The following is a 21727-nucleotide window of genomic DNA, read 5'->3' on the forward strand; positions in this document are numbered from 1 at the left end:
CCACACTATGCTTTGATTAAACGAACTATGGCAAAATCTTTGCAAAAAAAATTGATAATATGAGCACATCACGACCGTTAAATGAGCACGTTAAGGTGGCGTTGGATCCTATATAAATTGTGTTAGTTGTCAAATTAAATGGATGTTGAAGGACATCGGAATAGGGCTTAGGGTTTTATTTCAGGTCGAATGTGTGGATCATATATTCATTACCAAATATATAACTTGTTCAGTCGTGATGCTTAAGATCAGAGACCGTCACTATTTATTGTTGGTTACAGGCCCCTCAAATCACACAAAACTCACTAGTAAAACTTATGTGAAATATGTAATATGCAGGAAGTGAAAGAAAGCTACTGTATATAAAAAAAAAAGGTTACATATATCAATAGAGCACCTGGCTATATATAGCCTTACAAACACGTGAGAAAACAAATAACAATAAGTCCAACTAAATTGGAACAAGACCCACTACCTAACTGAGTCAATCTCAACTAGTCCACTATAAAAAAACGTGTAACTACACATGGGTATAATCCCTTGTAACATGCAGCCTATTGTTGACTGTTTCATGACCCGTAAATGAACCCGTGACCCGATAACGCATCGACCCGTGACCCGTAAACAAACCCGAATAATCCAACATTTATCTTAGACAAAATGGTAACTAAAGCACTAAAGAATTTTTGTAAATCATCCCCTAAGTATTCGACAACACGATATTTGGTTAAAGTATACTATTAAATGATATATATCAGTTGATATGTGTCCGTCACTAGCTTAAGTAGTGAACTTACATTCCGGTTCAAATTACACACCAAGTTTATGAAGCATTATAGTAACTATTTTATTAGTGTGTGACATCTGCCATTCACACACTAGGGCAGTTTTAAGGGGAGTGAAATAAAGCAAGGAGGACTTTGAGACCCTTTCTCTATGGCTCCAAAATTGTAAATAAAAGAAATTATATGTAGAAATTGGGTGTTTGAAATTTTTGACAGGGAGATTTGTGGTCTATAATTAATATATGATGGTTAGAGACTTGAATGAACAGTGATTAATGTGATGATTCATCATCACAATTGTTTTAATCATGCCACGTTATCACTTAGCCTCTCTAATTTTCCCCCTCATCTCCTCATCTTATGAACAATCTGATGAATTCATCACTCAATTTCAATCAACTTTCACTCAACTTCTCTTAATATCTCTATCATCAGTACCACACCAGACACCACGACCAGCTCCTCTTTTAATCGCCATCGTCATTGTCACCATGCTTCGACGTCGTTATCCCACAGTCACCAGTAGCCGCTTTTAGCCTCATCAGAACCGTCTCCTCCTCGTACCATCTCTACCGCGACAGATTTTGGTGATAGCAGTCATCACTCAGATGGACCTTCGGCCGCATTGACTCCTTAGCTGATTTCACCGGTAAGATCTCTTCATTGATGTTTGGAAATTTAATAGTTTTCCATGTCTGTGGTGTGTCATTTGGTAGTTCCAGTTGATTTTTGGGTTTATAAAACGTTGCACACCAAGTGTTTGATGATTTGCCAACGCAATTTTTTGGCCTTTTTGGTGTACTCATTGTCAGCATATTGTTTGTACATTGTTCTTTAATGTCAAAATAAGGTTATGTTGGTCACCAAATTGACAAATTGCTTTGCCAAAGTAAGTATGAATAGATAAGGTCTTTTACATGATGCTTAACTTAAAGTAGTTATATACCATAGAACTGTTGTCTTTGCTTTTATTTAAAAGCAGATATTGCTTGTAGAAGTTTGGGTAGTGATTTAAGGAGATAGTTTTAAGGCCCTTTGGAAGTGTTTTTTTAAATTTAAAACACATATTATGGTTTTACTCTAATTTTAATTTAGATTTATGCTAAACATGTAGACCAGATGCCTTTTTTAAAAAATCTAGACTGGATGATAGTCACAATGGGTTTGTATGTATTAAGACATTTTTCACTCAATTATCTCATGAGCAGATTTGCGAGTTTTTAATACATAAAACGAATTGTCTTGGCATATTCAAAGCTGCGCATCCGAAAGTGACAATGGGTTTGTATGTGTTAAGACATTTTTCACTCAATTATCTCATGACCAGATTTGCGAGTTTTTAATACATAAAGCGAATTGTGTTGGCATATTCAAAGCTGAGCATCCGAAATCAGCTTTGATTTTCAAGGTCAAGTTAAACTTATTATATTCAAAATGAATGAGCGTTTGGCATTTGGTACCGCTAAAAAATTTCTCGTGGCCAAAAGTTTTGGGTACCGATTCGGTTCCCGCTTTTTCACGTTTTCGGTACCGGTTTTTTCGGATCGGTCATAAAAAACTTAAAAGAGCTTAGTTTTTTAATTAAATTTTGCTTTACTTTTTTTTCCCTACATTTGGTCGTTCTTTGGTTGCCATTTAGCACAGTGTTTCTTATCACATTTAGTTCGGTACCTGCTTTTTTACGTTTTCAGTAACGGTTTTTCCGGTTCTGTCCGGGTACCAGTGCCGATATTTGGAAGATTTCAGAACGGGTATTTTATATATAGTTTCTTTAACTCAATCTATTTTTTCTTTATATATTCAAGGTCGAGTTAAACTTAATATATTCAAAATGAATAAGCGTTTGGCATTTGGTAACGGTAAAAAATGTCTCGTGCCGGAAAGTTTCCGGTACCGATTCGGTACCCGCTTTTACATGTTTTCAGTACCGGTTTTCACGGTTCGGTCATAAAAAACTTAAAAGAGCTTACTTTTTTTGTTAAATTTTACTTTACTTTTTTTCGTAGATTTTCATCTATATACTTATGGGCGCATACGTTTGTATAAGAAATAGTAGATAATAATTTATAGTAAAGTTTGACTCACCTCACGAGCAACAAGATCATCTGGGGAGGTGCTAAGTGTTGCTTCATATTGTTGCAGCTGTGTCTATAACAAATGAAAAGCATGTTCAGAGCATAGGATATCTTATAATATGAAGCAATGTTGATTGTTCGCTAGGCAATAACCTTATTTTAATAAACTGGTGGTTCCTTTTTTAACTGGCATATTTTTCTTAGATTTGGTCGTTATTTGGTTGCCATTTAGCGCAGTGTTTGCTTATCACATTTAGTTCAATACCCATTTTTTTACGTTTTCAGTAACGGTTTTTCCGGTTTTATCCAGGTACCAGTGCCGTTATTTGGTTTTTTCGGTTCTGTCCGGGTACCAGTGCCGATATTTGGCAGATTTTGGTACGGGTATTTTATATATAGTTTCTTTAATTCAATTTATTTTTTCTTCATGTCTCTTTGGTTCCTTTTTAACTGGCATAGCAAAATAAATCCATTAACATTTAACAACATCGCTATATAAGCTGAGCATTTGAAATCAGCTTTGATTTTCAAGGTCGAGTTAAACTTATTATATTCAAAATGAATAAGCGTTTGGCATTTCGTACCGCTAAAAAATTTCTCGTGCCGAAAAGTTTTCGGTACCGATTCGGTACCCGCTCTTACACGTTTTCGGTAACGGTTTTCCCGGTTCGGTCATAAAAAACTTAAAAGTGCGTAGTTTTTTATTAAATTTTACTTTACTTTTTTCCTAAATTTGGTCGTTGTTTGTTTGCCATTTAGCACAGTGTTTGCTTATCACATTTAGTTCGGTACCCAGTTTTTTACGTTTTCGGTAACAGTTTTTTCAGTTCGGTCCAGGTACCAGTGCCGATATTTGACAGATTTCGGTACGGGTATTTTATGTATAGTTTCTTTACTACATTTTATTTTTTCTTCATATGCTTTTTGGTTCCTTTTTTTACTGGCATAGCGAAATAAATGCTATAATATTTAAGAATAACGTTATATAAGTTGTTAATTTGTCATTCTCTTGGGCAGGGGCGATACACAATTTCTTGATACACCAGAGGTTCTTTGAAGTTGTTTGATGCAGGTATGTTAAATAAGATACATCATTTGCTGTTAGCTTCTAGGAACAAAATATACATATATTTTTGAATGTTTATTAGGGGTGTTTTTATGCTTTGAGGTATTGTATACCCTGTTTTGACATCTACATATCGTCCCAGCATCCACGTTCCAAAGGACCCCGCATTGTGTCGTCTTCAACGGATGTTGCGTCTTCTTCTGATTCGTCTTTTGATGCTTCATCGACCTCGCGTCGGCAAACATCTCATCGAAGCGCGATGCTGCGTTCTAGGGCTGCAATGGCAGCTGTTGATTCCGTTGGTTTCGCAGCTCCTGCTTTACAGTCCCCAGATTACATTGACATGGGGTTGTGTACAGAAGTGTGTGAGTATTGTGGAGCTCTTTTTTGGTTCCAGGAATGACTAACATCGTTTCCAATAAGTGTTCGTCCACGTTATAATCGTTGTTGTCGAGGTGGCAGAATAAAATTGCAATACCCATCTGAACCGCCAGATTTATTGAAATCTTTGTTTTCGGATACTCAATTTATGTTAAACATTCGTGCATACAACGCTATGTTTTGCATGACATCGTTTGGTGCTGTTGTCGATGATGCAATAAACCAGGGTGGTGGCCCCTACGTGTTCAAGGTTGCCGGCCAGGTTTCACACTGGTTGGGTTCTCTGTGCCCTTCTTCTGGTGATGGTCCTCGCTTTTTGCAAATGTATGTTTACGATAGTGTCAAATAGGCTGCGCTTCTTTCCAACTATCGGCTCGGATCATACTGCAGCAGAAACTGTTGCCGCACTTGCTCAGATGTTAGATCATGTAAAACCGTATGTACGGTTATTTAGATCTGCTAGGGAATTGTGTTCTCAAGCCGACATTCCAGATTTTGAAATCAGGCTTCACAATCGTGTTCGTGACAATCGTTATTCTACCCCTGCTTCGCATACTCTTGGTGCCATAGTCTGTGACAACAGCCAATTGTCCGCAGATTTTGATGTCGTCATCAAAAGTAAAGATAACACTCCTCATAGGGTAAGCAAGCTTCACTCAGCTTATATGCCTCTGCAATACCCACTCCTTTTTCCGCGTGCTGAACAAGGTTGGTCGCCAGATCTTAAGCTGACTGGAACTGAACCTACAACGGCCGATGAAGAAGTGCCCGATGACCGGAATTTAACACCTATAATGTTCTACGGTTATCAAATGCATGATCGTGAGAATGTGTACACTCATATACTGAGGGCATCCAAATTGTTACAACAGTATTTGGTAGACGCCTACATTTGTGTAGAACATTGTCGTTTGGATTACTATAGGGCGAACCAGGACGAATTCCGATGTGAGTTTTTTCAAGGTGTTCAGGATGTAGTTTCGAGAGAGGATACTGACGCGAGTACCATAGGAAAGCGTGTCATATTACCTTCTTCGTTTACGGGTGGACCAAGATATATGTATAAGCATTATCAAGATGCGCTTGCGATATGTCGTGTGCATGGTAATCCTCAGTATTTCATCACATTTACATGCAATGTTCGTTGGCTGGAAATAACAAGGGAAATTAGTCGGGTGGGTGCTGCTAATGCGCAAGATAGGCCTGATATCATCGCTAGAGTCTTCCAGATGAAGGTTCGTGCATTTATCAAGCACTTGCGAAATAGGAAACCATTTAGAGATGTCACTGCAGGTAACTATAAATATAACCTTTGTTTATAGTTTAGACCTGTTATGTGGCTTACATTCTGTGGTATTCCCTCTTTGCGCAGATTTATACACAATTGAATTTCAAAAAAGAGGCCTGCCACATTGTCACACGCTTTTATGGGTGTCTAATGCGTATGGTATACGCAATGCTGAACAGGTGGATCACTATATATCGGCTGAACTTCCTGATCCTGTTCTCAAACCTGTTCTCCACAGGATTGTGACAGATTGTATGTTGCACGGTCCTTGGGGTTTAGCACGCCTGGGTTCTCCCTGCATGAAAGATGGAGTATGCAAAAAGAATTTTCCTAAGCCATATGAAGATGTCACACGGTTTGATCATGCGGGTTATGTTCACAATAAGAGATCGTCAGCGTGTGAACCGTTTGTAAAAAAATGGCGTTCCTTTAGACAACGGGTATGTTGTTCCATACAACGCAAATTTGTTAATGCACTTTGAAGCACATATAAACGTAGAATACTGCGGTTGGACTATGCTGATCAAATACTTATTCAAATACATCTCCAAAGGTGCTGATCGTATTCAGTTTGCGTTAACACGTGATAGACAAGGTGGAGAGCCAGCCGACATCCCGGAGGTCATAGACGAGATCAAAAATTATACAGATGGCCGATTCATATGTCCACATGAGGCAATGTGGAGGATATTCAGTTTTCCGATACATCATAGGAATCCCCCAGTTCAAGTTTTGTAGGTCCACTAGGGGAGGATCTAGTTAACCGTATCCTTGTTATGCGACAAACACGGTTGTGCGAAATCCAACCGGTAAGTTAACCCGAGATCGAGACACAAAATAAAGCAAAGAAACAATACAACGTTTAAAGCTTCAGATCTATTATGAACCAGAGAGTTTTGTTTACAAAGATTACAAACGATAAAGCTCTCACAAACTCACTCTGTTCTCTCGTGTCTCACTGCTGTTTCTGTCTGTTGTCTGTGTTTATATAGTAAAGACCTCGACGAAACTGAAGCAGGGAGTCGACAAAACAAGTTGTTGTCGACAAAACACTTGATGTTTCGTCGACATGCAGATTGAATTATGGGGTTTCGGCCCATGTGAGTTTGACTGGCCCAAAAACAATGGTAGAGGCCCAACATGCATTCACGTACACATGTTCAACAAATATGCAAATTATCAAGATTAGTCAACATGTGACGTCATCATGACATCATCATGATGATGTCATGGTGATGTGTAAACGGGAATAGGTTCGCGACTCTCCGTGCTTCGCGTGTCGAACTCTGGGGCGCACGACGGCGGAATGTCGTGACGTCGGGCTTGTGCCCAACCTAACTGAGTCGAACCGAACCGAATCAAACCGAGTCGAGTCGCGTCCACATAAAGTGTACCAACAAACTCCCCCTTGGACGCTACTCGTGATGGTTCGTCTTCCATGTCCTTCATGTCAGAGGATCTTCAAAGTCTTCACGCGTCGTAAGTAGAAAGTGTATCAACAAACTCCCCATTTCATTTAGGAAGTGTGTTAACAAACTCCCCCTTAAAATAAACTCTCCCTTGAGTTATGCTCGTGAATCTTTTGATCTTCAATTCTTTAGATCCTTGTGGTGTTGATGATAGGTCAGCGGCAACTCGATCATCTTTATCTTTTGAGTGCCTCCATGTCGTGTCTTCATTCCGAAGATTGTCATCGAACATGTTCTCTTCGCCTTTAGCATCTGCACATGCAAGAAATCTAAACACGTAATGAGAACAACCGCTTGGAATATAGTTAACATAAACGAACGACACACATGTGACCATGTTTTGAATCAACTACCGTCCGACAGTTTGAAGGTTTAACACATTTTTATCAATTTTAGGTTTTAACTTTCAAAACCTTGCAAATTTCGACTGTTTATGAAGATTCAGTCATTTTGGTTTCCGTTCAGGTTTCAGGTAACAAAGACTCGAGTTCCAACATCGGGCAATCGAAAATAAGATAGAAATAAAATCTTTTTGGCTTTTATAAAGTTTATATTAAAACACACCTAAAATCTTTTTGGAATTTTTGAATATGTGAAACGTAAAGACAGAAAGCAGTAAATAAATATTTACAGACATTAATTTTGTGAGTTTCGAGGGTAAGAGAATCATATCAGTGTACGGTCATGCCAAAACGCTCTTGTTGTTCAATTAGTTAATATTAAGATAAGCTTCCTATAACGATTATCGGTATTGTTGTCCACTTAAGCTCAACTTATCATATGTACTCATGGCGAGGGGATACGATTAGTGTATGATTTATTCTTACCGACCAGTGTTCATCCACACACGACACATTCCCGTATCAAGGTATGCACGAGAGTTCATCTTACTGGTGAGTATACCATTTATCATCTGTTTTGACGTATAAAATGTGAGATACTCACTTATTTTGGATGAATACAAGCCTTATGTGATTAAATCACTTATTGATGAGGAACTTGATATTCGATGCATGAGGGCACAGGAGCAAGTCCGTGAACAGGTCAGTACTAACGTATAGCAAAGAGACGAACTTGACTCCCGGATAAACTGTGATATTTTATCACTTATTGATTGGGACATGTGATTGTTTATCACTTATTGAGGTCGTATGCAAAATGTAAACGTATGTATGGTATCATGGAAGATCTAGACTTCGTCTCCGTTGTTTTCGGTAAAAGAAACAACCATGATACCCAGATGATTAACAGCATAAAGACCACGTATCTCAGAACCTCGGCAATCTATCAAACGAAATTTCGGTACGAAGACCATATTCCAATGAGCGGTTCCGACACAGTCTTCAGTCGTTTTAGATTTATATCACCCTGCACACTTTAAAATGATTGTGAGCCTACCGATACATCTTATATAGAGCTGCTTATCGTTTTTCTTTTTAGGTTTAAAGAGGTTTGGACAGACCAATGATGTACTATCATTTTCTCTTTTTCTCGCCAGGAAACTCATTTTTGTTTTTCTATTGTTTTTGTGTTTTTGAAATTTTTCGATGTTTTTGTATTTTTAAAATTCTTCAATGTTTTTGTATTTTTCGTTTTTACTCCCCCTGAAATGCAAAAAGTACGAGAAATTAAGAAACACAAATAAATATTTACAAAAATGATTTTCTGATGTTGGTTTTACTCTGGCTTGACCTTAATGCCGTTTACCATTAATAAAAAGTCAAATCGTGATTTGTCAAATGCTTTGGTAAAAAGGTCGGCATGTTGGTCATCGGTGTGGACCTTAACAACATCGATAAGTCTTTTTTCAAAACAATCACATATAAAGTGATATTTGATTTCGATGTATTTGGTCTTTGAATGCTGCACAGGATTTCTAGTGATCTGTAAGGCAGCAGAATTATCAACGAAAATAGGAGTAGATAGGAATTCAAAACCGTAGTCGCGCATTTGTTGTTGGATCCACAGGACTTGGGAGCAACAACTTGAGGCAGCAATGTATTCAGCTTCACAGGTTGATGTAGCGACACAAGTCTGTTTCTTGCACTGCCATGTGACTAGGAGATTTCCTAAAAACTGACATCCAGCCGTTGTGGATTTGCCGTCAATTTTGCAGCCACCAAAATCAGAATCACTGAACGCGATCAAGTCGAAGCTATCATCCCTAGGGTACCAGAGACCGGTGTCCGGGCAACCCTTCAAATAGCGAAAAATCCTTTTTACAGCTGTTAGATGTGAGGCCTTCGGGTTGGCTTGATAGCGAGCGAGCAGGCACGTAGGATACATTATGTCGGGCCTCAAGGCTGTGAGATACATAAGAGATCCGATCATTGTGCGGTAGAATGAAGAGTTAACGCTTTCACCCTTCAAGTCCGGAGTAATCCCGTGATTCTGCGAAAGTGGGGTACCAATGGGCGTCGCTTCGGACATCTGGAACCGGCTCAAGATGTCTCCGACATATTTAGTCTGATGGATGAATATCCTAGACTCCGTTTGTTAAACTTGTAGGCCCAAAAAGAAGTTCATTTCCCCCATGGCGCTCATCTCGAATTTCTCCTGCATAACACGCTCGAAGTCCCTACACAAAACATCGTTAGTGGAACCAAAAATAATATCATCTACGTATACCTGAACCAACAGAAGATCTCCATCTTTTTCTTTGATGAAAAGCGTGCAATCGATAAGACCCCGGTGAAAACCGTTCTCCAGCAGATAGTTAGATAAGGTTGCGTACCAAGCTCTTGGTGCTTGATATAATCCATAGAGAGCTTTGTTGAGCAACCAAACCCGATCAGGATGAATAGGATCTTCAAAACCCGGAGGCTGTTCGACATACACCTGTTCTTCAACCACACCATGTAAGAATGCACTTTTCACGTCCATTTGGTAGACCTTGAATCCCTTGAAGGAAGCATAGGCTAGAAAAATCCGAATAGCTTCAAGACGTGCAACCGGAGCATAAACTTCATTGTAGTCTATCCCTTCAATATGACTGAAACCTTGAACAACTAATCTCGCCTTGTTTCGAACAACTATTCCACGATCATCTTTCTTACATTTGAAAACCCAACGGGTGCCAATCTTCTTGCAGTTTTTAGGCTTCTCAACCAGTTTCCAAACACCAAGCTTCTGGAATTGTTGCAGTTCCTCCTGCATAGCTTCCACCCAAGAATTATCCTTTAACGTTTCTTTCCAAGACTTTGGTTCTTCTTGTGAGACATAACACGCGAAGGACCAATCATTCTGCAAACCCGATTCTCTGATCGCTGCATACAAGCCAACATTGTTGTTGTTTCTCAACTGATTTCTCGTCCGCACGCCACTATGAACATTACCAATGATGTTTTGTTGAGGATGGGTATTATGGATTCTTGTTTCTGGATTATCTAGAACTGGAACATTTATACCCAGATTGTTGAAGTTGAGATCAACAACCAAATCAATACCCTGAACTGGCGAAGAGGATGATGCAGTAGCTTCAGCGGATTTAGGGCAGTCCTTAGGGGGTGTTGCCTTAGAAGTACCATGCACTGCTGTTGTAAGAGCTTCTTGGTCTGCATCGAGAAATTCATCATCCTCTGAAGATTCGTTCAGTTCAGCAGCATCGTGAAAATCCTCATTCTCGAGAGCATTATTGTTAATTGATGATGATTCTTGATTGTTGACAATAATTGGACGAACCAACGGTGAATCTGTTGCGTTGTCACTCTCAAAAAACATCTGTGTCGCAGCATCTACTACTTCTTCTTCAATATTGATCGAATTGAAAAAGTCATCGTACTCGAACATCCATGGCTGACCTGGACATCTGACTGGCAAGGTGTGCCTCTGTACTCTGACTTTAGACCACTCCTCGATCATTTTCGTTTCGAGATTCCAAACTCTTAAATTTGGGGTGGCATACCCAAGAAAGTATCCCTCAACTGCTTTTGCCCCAAACTTTCCATCCGGATCGATCATAGTGCAAGGAGCCCCAAACGGTTCAAGAAATTGCAAGTCTGGTTTCCGTTTGTGAAGAAGCTCAAAGCAGGTCTTGTTGTGCCTTTTTACTATAAGGACTCGGTTCAACGTGTAACATGTTGAGGCCACAACTTCACACTAGAATGGAATGGGCAACTATGACTCTACCAACATAGTCCTTGCAGTTTCGATCAAAGTTCTATTCTTACGCTCAGCGACGCCATTTTGTTGAGGAGTGTATCTAGCATTGAATTCGTGAAGAATACCTTTGGATCTACAGAACTCCTCCATGGCATGATTCTTAAACTCGGTACCATTGTCGCTGCGTATGCGTCTAACTTTCAAAGTATACAAATTCTCAATCGTAATGATTAAGTTTTTGATAATTTCGAAAGTTTCACTCTTGTGTGCCATAAACGCCACCCAAGAAAATCTTGAATAATCATCCGTCACTACGAGGCAGTACGAGTCATTACTAATGCTTTTGCGATTGACAGGACCGAATAAATCCATGTGCAACCGTTCAAGCGGCACTGCAACTGTGTTAATCTTCTTTATCGGGTGCGATTTCTTACTATATTTCCCTTTCTGGCACGAGACACAGACGTCTTGCAACTGAAAATTTTTTACAGGAACACCATTTACTAACTCATTCTTCACCAGATGATTCATTTTCCTTAGGTGAATGTGTCCCATTCATCTGTGCCAAAAGATTGTTTCCTTTTCCGTGGCTTTAGAAACAAAACATGTTACTTGTGCAGATGTTTTGATTGCTTGGCTCATATCAAGGACATACAAATCATTAACCCTTGGTGCAGATAAGAAATTCCAATCTTTCGGGATCTTGAAACCGGGCTTCAGCACATAACATCCATTAGCATCAAAGTGCACTGAAAACTTCTTATCACAGATTTGAGAAACACTTAGAAGATTGTGATCAAGTTGTTACACAAAGTTGATCTTGTCGAAACTGACAACCCCGTTGGAAACCATTCCTTCACCAGTAATATATCTGCCTTTATCTCCAGCAAAAGCAACATAACCTCCTCTAATAGATTTAACGTCGTAGAGAAGCCTCATGTCGCCTGTCATGTGCCTGGATGCCCCACTATCAACAATCCAAAGACTACTGATAGTTCCTCCTGGAACACCCTGCACATGAACTTAAATGATCAGTTGGAGATGGGAACCCAAGCCTTCGTGGACTTGGGTCTTCCTTTTTCATCGACAAAAGTTATTTCGACTTCGCGATGATTTGGAAATGGTGATGCTCCCCCTGAGTTTGTGGCCAATTTAGGTTTCCATGTCTGTTTAGTTTTACCAGTTTGATTGTTTGAAATTTTAACTTCGTGATTGTTTGAAGTTGTTGAAAGTTTTGAAATTTCTGGTTTAACTGAAACAGCTTGTTTTTGTACCACATCGGTTTTAAGAACTTTTTCAATTACCTTGATTTGCTTGCGTTTCTGTTTCTTCTCCCTTTCTTTCACAAGACGGGGATCTTCGGAGAAACAGATCGCTTTTGGTAATTTTGCTCACGGGGAATATCAACTTTAGCTTTTAACTTATGAAGATACGGACAATTTCGAATTATATGTCCAATTTCACCACACTCGAAACATGATCTTCGTTCAATAAACCCCGAAGTATCATGTTGATGTCTCGTTGATGAACTTTGTGATTTCGAAGTACTTGGTCCTGAATTGCTTTGACCATTTCTTTGCAAAATTTTAACTTGCTTAACATAATCTATATTAGATTTGTTTTCAAATGTTTCAATTTTATCAGTTCCCTTCGACTTCACAAAGTTCACCTTCTTGTTCTTTCTTTGGTTTTGTTCCTTTCGACCCTGAGCTGTTGATTTTCCCTTTGGTTTGGTGTGATTTTGCTGAAATTTCTCTGTTGGTAATTTTTTATTGCCATATTGTTTTCGAATTTCAGCTTTTGGAATCGGAGGACATTGTGTTACCACAACTCGTGAACTCGACTCTCCCAAAAACTTACTTGTCGAATACTCAAAAAATTTGCTGATTAGTGATTGATTGACATTTTTAATCGGAAAATCTTTGTTTGAATAAACTTTATCATCACCAACCAGAGTGTATAGCAAATTCACACTCTCAGATTCTCGTGCAGAAGTGGACTCAACCTGAACAATCTTAGCCGGTTTTGTGGGAGGATCACATAGAATGTGATTCTCGAGAGGTATGTCATCTTCTTTGGTAACTGCTTCAGACTGTGTAGAGTCAGTATCATCGGATTCATCATCTGAAGAATCAACATCCTCAACAATGACTGGAGGATCCTGATTTTGTGTGGCAGTTGATACTTTCGTATCTACTGACACATCCGAATCTGATGATACTTCCTTTTGGTAACCAAGTCCAGCTGCAAATTCCTCGACACTTAAAGGAACAGATGGCTCAAATTGAGGTTTATCTTCCTCATCAGGCATTGCGGTATAATTGTGTCTGTACGGTGGAGGACACTTCTTATATCCAATGCACGTGACATCCTTTTTCTCCTTCTGTATGTCAATGATGTGATGCAGCACATACCTAGAGTTTGAGTAACTATCTATCCTAAGCTGGATTGATTCATTTTCACACTTGACACAGGCCAACTCCTTTTGCGCTTCCTCGAGCCTAGTGATGTAATTGTTTATAGCAGTTTGTTTTCTTGAAACTGTTTTTACTAGCTTGGTTTTATCTTCCTTTAATGTGTCAATTACTTTCTTAAATTCTTTTTCATGATTTTTATGGAACAAGTTGGCCTCTGTGCATTTCGCGAGATCCACAATCAAACTTTGATTGTGGATAAATGTCACGTCATACTTGCTTTGTAAATCATCATATTTTCTTTGCAAATCAGACAATTTCCCACCCAAATCAATACAATTATCACATTTATCAGATTTAGATTCATCGACACATACTTGATTTGATGAACTGCCAACATTAGCCATAAAGGCTGAATGATGAGAAGACAAAGAAGAAGAATAAGCAGCTTGATCCACCAGAATAGATCTTCTGTCATTTCCTGCTTTAGCTTCCCTTAAGAGCTCCTCAACATCTGCATCAATGGACTCATGTGACACTTCATCCGTGCCGTCTTCTCCTGAACTTAAGGTTTCCTCATCTGAGCTTCCACTATAACCAGAACTGTCTTCATCAGAAGATTCTCCACCACACGCGTGTTTTAGATCCTTTACAACTTCAGCAAAACAAGCTGTACCACCCTGATCACCACCACCTAGTTGAATCGACCAGTCACAACCTTCATCAACTTGCACCACAAGAGCTCGGTTGTTGTTTGATGGACCTGCTTGATGAGTATTGTTTGCAGGCATTAAGGCACGCTCATTATTCCTGGTTTGAGTCTGATTCTGTTGATTGCCTTGATTTCTGAACGGATTCTGGTTCCCATGCTGAGCTGGCTTCGTACATTCTCGTTTGAAATGACCCCGTTCACCACAATTGAAACACTTGACCGCTTGTTTATCGAACCCATACTTGGTGTCCTTCTTGCTTTCCAAACTGGTTCTACCGGTTCTTTCCATGAAGTCTTTTGCTCGCCTCACAGCACTAGCAAATGCCCACTTGATATCCATCAAATCCATTTCATCCTTATCTATCTGCTGATAATCTTCCCGAGTCAAGTTGATATTCCCAATTTGCCCTGCTACCAACCCATAGTAGGCGCTCACCCAAGTGTTTAACAGCTCCATATGTTCCTTTGCCACCTCAACACTCACTTTCGAGAAGCTTGAAGTGTCTAGCCGAACTGTGTTTGAATTAGTTGGTTGACCAGCGTGACTGTTGATGAAGTGCTTCCATAACAGGCTTGTTGTTGACCTTTGTAGTTTGGATCAAGAAATGATGGTACTCCAGTAGACTGATAGCTTTGCTCTGGGGCAGCTAGTTTTGGTGTTCCATACATATCAGTGCTCGAGACGAAAGCCGTTTGAAGTTGAGCATGTTGAGCTGGTTTTGCAACTGTGGTGGTCCCTCCACAGTTTCCATAGTACATCTCGGGATTTTGTGGAACCGGCACTCTTTTTGCCTTCTTGGTTTCCTCTTGATCTTTGTTCTCCAAGAGCTGAATGAAATCATGGATGTTGGTTGTAGCCAGCGTGCCATTATACTTCAGAATCTCCAAGAAACCATTCCATTGAACTGGCAATGCATCAGCAAACTTTGTGACAACCTCTTCCGGAGTTACCACTACCCCAAAATTACCCATTTCACTCAGCAGATGATAATATCGACTTGTAAGATCTCCCAGCAACTCCCTTTCCATACACATGAAGCCGTCGAAATCCTTTTTGAGCAGATCATGTCTCAGTTTGCGTGACGATGCATTTCCCTGACCTATCGTCTTCAATGCATCCCATAGACCTTTTGTCGTTTTGAATCTCACAAACTGATGATAAATATCTTTGTTTAAGGCTTGAGTTAGAATTGAATATGCTTTCTTTTCTAAATCAAATGCCTTTTTATCTTCGGAAGAAAGATCTCCAAACGTTGCAGCATTTGAATTGGCTTCTTCAAGTGCTTGATCGAATTCCGTGGTAAAAGATAACCATAACTCCGTGTTTTGCCCAAGAACATACGTATGAAACCTTTCTTCCCAACCGGGATACTCATTCATATGCATCAGTTTCGGTGGAGATTGTTACTACCAATTTCATTTTCGCTCAAAAGAAGACTTTGTATACTTTGATTTTGGTTAGTAACAAATGCCCACTGGTTTGCCGTAATAGGAGTCGTTTGTGCTGATGATGACGTTGTGGGAGACTGAGCCCATGAAGGTACTAAACCTTTACCCGTATACATATCCGCATTAGGATCTGGTTTCCAACCCCACCAATCTGAACTCATGATGTAGAAAACACTCTAACTAAAAACCAAGTAACACTTTCACTGTGAACGTCTTATAAAAACAAAACTAATAGATCACAATTTTCAATTTAATTTAAATTAAAACTAAAGACCAACAAAGATTTAAATGGAGATTGTTTGAATTAATTTAAATGAAAAATAATTTGAAGACTGGTTAAAGGTGTCCCACACTTTCCATTTATAAACCTACGAAAATAAATTCCACACAGAATTATTGTAACCTATGAAGACTGTGATTGGGCTACAAAGAAAGATGGGCCACGAAGACTCTTAATTCCCACAACAAATTAACACAAGACTGTTGATCAGTCCACGAAGACTAAGAGGATGGACCACGAGGACTTATGTTTATAAAAGCCCAAAATCTGGTGACTAGGCCCAATGTTTATAAAGACCCAAACAATGCTTACACCTACCGAAAGAAGACTATTGAAATGAGAATAGGACAAAACAATTTTGGTAAAGTGGTAGGTGAGAAATTTCCTTAAAAGACAGAATATTGTCTCTGAAATTTAGAAAGTAGTTTGATGAGTATCTAGATATAGTAACTCACACACACCGAAAAATTTTGAATCTTATCTCCCTCAAGAATAATTCCGGCTGCTTTTCCGGTTAAAACACTTCGCCGAAAAAAATTTCTAACACGATTTCTCGCAAAAATTTTAAGAAAGACCCGTTTTTAACTTATCTCCATGTGTTTTAACTAGGTTTTTAAGAAAATTTATTGCAAAATAACAAGTTTTCTAGACCCTTTTTTAACCCATTTTCTTTGAAAAGTTCACAACCTTTCAGAAAACTTGAAGAACTTGTTTAACACACAAACAAAAACTCGGTTTTAACAAGGAAAAGAGCCAAGGCTTTGATACCACTTGTAGGTCCACTAGCGGAGGATCTAGTTAACCGTATCCTTGTTATGCGACAAACACGGTTGTGCGGAATCCAATCGGTAAGTTAAACCGAGATCGAGACACAAAATAAAGCAAAGAAACAATACAACGTTTAAAGCTTCAGATCTATTATGAACCAGAGAGTTTTGTTTACAAAGATTACAAACGATAAAGCTCTCACAAACTCACTCTGTTCTCTCGTGTCTTACTGTTGTTTCTGTCTGTTGTTTGTGTTTATATGGTAAAGACCTCGACGAAACTGAAGTAGGGAGTCGACGAAACAAGTTGTTGGTCGATGAAACACTTGATGTTTCGTCGACATGCAGATTAAATTATGGGGTTTCAGCCCATGTGAGTTTGACTGGCCCAAAAATAATGGTAGAGGCCCAACATGCATTCACGTACACATGTTCAACAAATATGCAAATTATCAAGATTAGTCAACATGTTACATCATCATGACATCATCATGATGATGTCATGGTGATGTGTAAACGGGAATAGGTTCGCGGCTCTCCATGCTTCGCGTGTCGAACTCTGGGGCGCACGACGGAGGAATGTCGTGACGTCGGGCTTGTGTCGAACCTAACCGAGTCGAACCGAATCGAACCGAGTCGAGTCGCGTCCACATAAAGTGTACCAACAAGTTTTAGCTGTTCTCTTGGAAGGAAAGCAGAACCTTACTTTTAGATAGTCACAAAGGCTTTCGGATATTACTAGCAATTCAAATATTGGTAAAACAACCTTAACAGGATGGTTTGTGAATAATACCAATGAGATGTCCAACGGGGGTAACTCCGGCTTGTCAGGTGTTAACCTTCGGTACATTGATTAACTAACGAAGTACCGTTGGGATATGTTATCAAAAAAATGGATACAAAGAAGAAGTAAAAGGGAGCCAACAATCGGTAGGCTTACATACGTGCATCCAACATGTGGAGAACTCTTTTATTTACGGCTTCTGCTCAATTTTCAAAGAGGATGTTGTTCTTTCGCAGATGTACGTACAGTCTCAGGAACTGTAATGCCAACATTTAGAGAAGCGTGTAAAAGGCTTGGTTTGATCGGAGACGACAAAGAATAGGCCACCACTATTGAAGAGGCTGCCGAGTGGGCTACAGCTGGACTAAGATCTCTCTTTGTTTGCATGCTCCTTCACTGTGATGTTTCAAGTCCTCGAAGGTTGTGGGAGGCAAATTAGAGATGCATGTCTGACGACATAAACCGTAGTATATATTAGGGGAAGATTTTCCTGTGATCAGTGATCCTCAATTGCTACCGGGTTTAGGGATCCTTAATTCTGTCTGAATTGGTGATCCTCAGAGAGTATTGTAGGATCAGGATCCAGGATCATTATAGTGATCCTTACACTAACGATTGTCTACTTTGGATATGGGATTGTTTTGCAGGAGTACGTGTTTGGACTTAGTCATGGCGATATTCCTGGAGCATATTCTCTTTTATTCCGCACATGCTTGACCATGGTGAACGTTATGGAGATCGTGGGGAGAGGGCATGAATTGCGGATAGTTAGTTATTTAGATATTTTACTACATTTAAAAGGGGATAGCGAACTAAATTAGAACACTTGGCTATTTTTGGCTAAAACGGACACACTCATACAGCTCTGATCAGTTTACAACAGTTTGCTCGGCTATTGCCCACCATTGTCACACATTTCACTCTAGTGATCCTTGTAACTAGCTCGCTAACATTCGAAGTTGTAACAGACATTTTATTTTATTTAAGTTGGTGATCGGTAGTTTCCATCACCCGAGGTTTTTTATGCCGGAGATCATCTCTTGATCAAGGGCTTTTTCCTCGTATAAATCTCTGTGTCACTTGTTCATTACATTTCAGAGTGATCCTTAATATTGTTCATTGATTCAAGCATCACACCTCACACGTAAAGATTTGGTTGCATTATCTTTGCTTGATTTTTGACCAAAACAGTTTGGCGTCCACCGTGGGGCAATTGTTGCTTCATTCCTAAGGAATTCTTGTTTTTGTGATCATTTCGGTTCGTTACAACCAAGCAGATGGCTTCTTCAGCGAAGAATACTTCAAGTTCAATGCCGGCAATTAGTTCTTCACAGGGCGTTCCATCTTTGCCTCCACGACCTTCTGGATCCCAGAAGAATGCTGAAAAGAGACCGACTCCTATTTTCTCAAAACCACCAACTTCTTCTGTTTCTTCTAATCCTACTACTAGTGACCTTTTTACTTTGATTTTGCAGATGAGGGATCACATACAAGAGCAGGACAAAACCAACGAAGAGATCCTCAAGGAGATTGGTGATATCAAGAAGCAGAAGAGATGAGTGGAGGATCATTCTCCATTGATGCCTAGATCACTGAATTTTGACACTCCGGTCATAACTTCCCAGCATTCTTCAGTTCCGGATGTCCAATACTTAGGTGGATTAGCAGGGATGCGTTATGGATCATCGGCAACGACTCAAGCTTTAGGATCCTACTTTCAACCATCAAGGTCCTCTGTTCAGCATCAGGGATCATTCTTACAGCATCCAGGATCCTTCACCAACTCAGGAGGATACATGGGGACGCAACAGGTTCGAGGATCCTCTCAGATTCAAGGATTCTCTCAGGTTCAAGGATCCTCGCAGGTTCAAGGATCCTCCCAGGTTCAAGGATCCTCTCAAGTTCAAGGATCCTCGCAGGTTCAAGGATCCTCCCAGGTTCAAGGATCCTCTCAAGTTCAAGGATCCTCGCAGATTCAAGGATCCTCCTTTCAGCCTCAAGGATCCTCTCAGGTTTTCGGATCCATGGATTATTCTCCAAGACCCCCATTCATAGTGCATCAAGGATCCAATGCTCCGCAGGATCAAGGATCCTTAAGAAGTTTGCAACCTGGAAGTTCTGTTGTCCATCAAGGAGACTTCATTCCAATGCAAACCATTGCTTCTTCTGTTCCTTCAATCATACCAGAGCCTCGACAATATGGATTCACATCCGGGATTCCAAGCTTGAATCCACCAGGAGGTAACACTTTCAATAATTCTTATACCACTAACCATGGCCTTATGCAGGATACAGGTATCAATCAAGCTATGGCTAGAGAGTTACAAAAGCTTAAGGATATGATATCCAGTGTTCCAGGGGTGGTTAAGCCTATTCCTGAAATTGCAGATGGGAGCCATAAGATATCTCGTTTTGCACCACCTATTTGTGATGCTGAGATACCAAGAGGTTCCAGATACCAACCATGAAGTTATATGATGGCTCCACAGATCCTGAAGAACACATAGCTCAATACAGAGAAAGGATGGAGATTAAGCCCATCCCAGAGAGGTTGAAAGAAGCATGTCTATGCAAGGGTTTTGGATCCACACTCACAGGATCAGCTCTTAAATGGCTGCTAAGTCTTCCCCCCTACTCTATTACTTCATTTGCTAATCTAGTTAACTTGTTTAATAACCAATTTTCTTGTAGTAGAATGTTTGAACGATTAACTAGTGATTTGTATAGGATAACTCAAGGTCAAAATGAATCACTTAGAGATTATATCACTAAGTTCAGTAAGGAATCCTTAGATATTCCTAACTTGGATATAGCTACGGCTATAGAAGCCTTTAAAATGGGTTTGCTTAGGGATTCATTATTTTATGATGATCTTGTTATGACCCCATGCAGGAATCTCGATGAAGTAAGAACCAGGGCCCTTAGGTTCATCCAGTTAGAGGATGACAAAAGGATCCAGGAAAGACTAGCAGGATCCTTAAAACAGGAAAAGCAAGGATCCTCTTTCAAGAACAACAAGTCTGATAACCAGAATGTGCATGCAGTGGAACAGGAAGAGGATGATGAGGATTATCCTCCAATCTCTGAATACTGTTTTTCTGTTGATAACAATGAACTGATTCTTGCAATGCAGAATTTAGGTGAGAAAGCTAGGTGGCCAAGAAAAAGTGATAAACCAGCTGCTACAAAAGACAAATCAAAATGGTGTGCTTATCACAAGGATTTTGGGCATCTCACTGAAGAGTGTATTGCACTAAGAAAAGAAATTGGTTACTTGTTAAGCAAGGGGCATTTAAAGGAACTTTTGGGACGAAAGAAGTCGAGAACCCAGGATCCTGAAAGGATCCCAGAAAAAGCTCCAGCTCCTCCAGCAGATGCACAAGTTATAAACTTCATATCTGGAGGATCAGACATTTGTGGTACTTCCTTTTCAGCAGCCAAAAGACATGCCAAAGAAACCAAGATGGATAATGAAGACAAACCCATTCGAACATCCAGTGTTACCAAGGATAAAGTCATAACTTTTGATGAGGATGATCGTGTTGACATTCAGGATCCTCATCATGACGGTCTTGTTATTACTCTTTTTATTTCTAACCATTTTGTTCGCAGGATCCTTATAGATGGAGGAAGCTCTGTGAACATCATCCAGCTTGATGTCCTTAAGAAGATGAATATTCCTGAATCCGATATTATACCAAGATCCTCAGTGCTTGTGGGATTCAGTGGGGAGACCAAGAATACTCTGGGGGACATCAAACTCCCAATCTATATAGAAGGATTACATTCTTATCAAAAATTTTGTGTTATAAATTGCTTATCCTGTTGTAATGTTATCCTTGGCAGGCCTTGGATACATGACATGAAGGCAGTCCCATCCACTTATCACCAATGTGTAATGCTTCCTAGCAGCAGATTTTTTCTTTCCAGACCGAACAGTGTCAAGATCAGTGACACTAAAGCGAGAAGCAGATTTTGATGACTTTCCAGCACCTACACACCTAAAACAGATAAGTATCCTTATCCTATTTCTATTTATTTAAACGTTTAATTATACAAAAAAGCAGGATATTTACTCGACATTGTTACAGAGCCTGAGGATACTTCTTGAGAATCCTAGGTAATGGCTTGAAATGACCTTGTTGCAGGATCAAGT

The 21727-nt window shown here is 39.7% G+C and overlaps 1 long non-coding RNA gene across 3 annotated transcripts; it reads left to right on the plus strand.

The window, feature by feature from the left end:
* Window positions 1–902: 902 nt before the first annotated feature.
* Window positions 903–21575, plus strand: LOC110877955. 3 transcript variants are annotated; one of them, XR_004865939.1, is made up of 4 exons: window positions 903–1434; window positions 3171–3238; window positions 3878–3932; window positions 19047–19510. It is a non-coding gene; the product is annotated as an uncharacterized LOC110877955 (long non-coding RNA). The 3 variants fall into 3 exon arrangements; XR_004865938.1 differs by lacking the exon at window positions 19047–19510 and adding an exon at window positions 21418–21575 and having other exon boundaries at window positions 904–1434; XR_004865937.1 differs by lacking the exon at window positions 19047–19510 and adding an exon at window positions 4069–4941 and having other exon boundaries at window positions 905–1434.
* Window positions 21576–21727: the final 152 nt, after the last annotated feature.

The sequence above is a fragment of the Helianthus annuus genome, chromosome 9 (assembly GCF_002127325.2).
Source record: "Helianthus annuus cultivar XRQ/B chromosome 9, HanXRQr2.0-SUNRISE, whole genome shotgun sequence".
Classification (NCBI taxonomy): domain Eukaryota; kingdom Viridiplantae; phylum Streptophyta; class Magnoliopsida; order Asterales; family Asteraceae; genus Helianthus; species Helianthus annuus.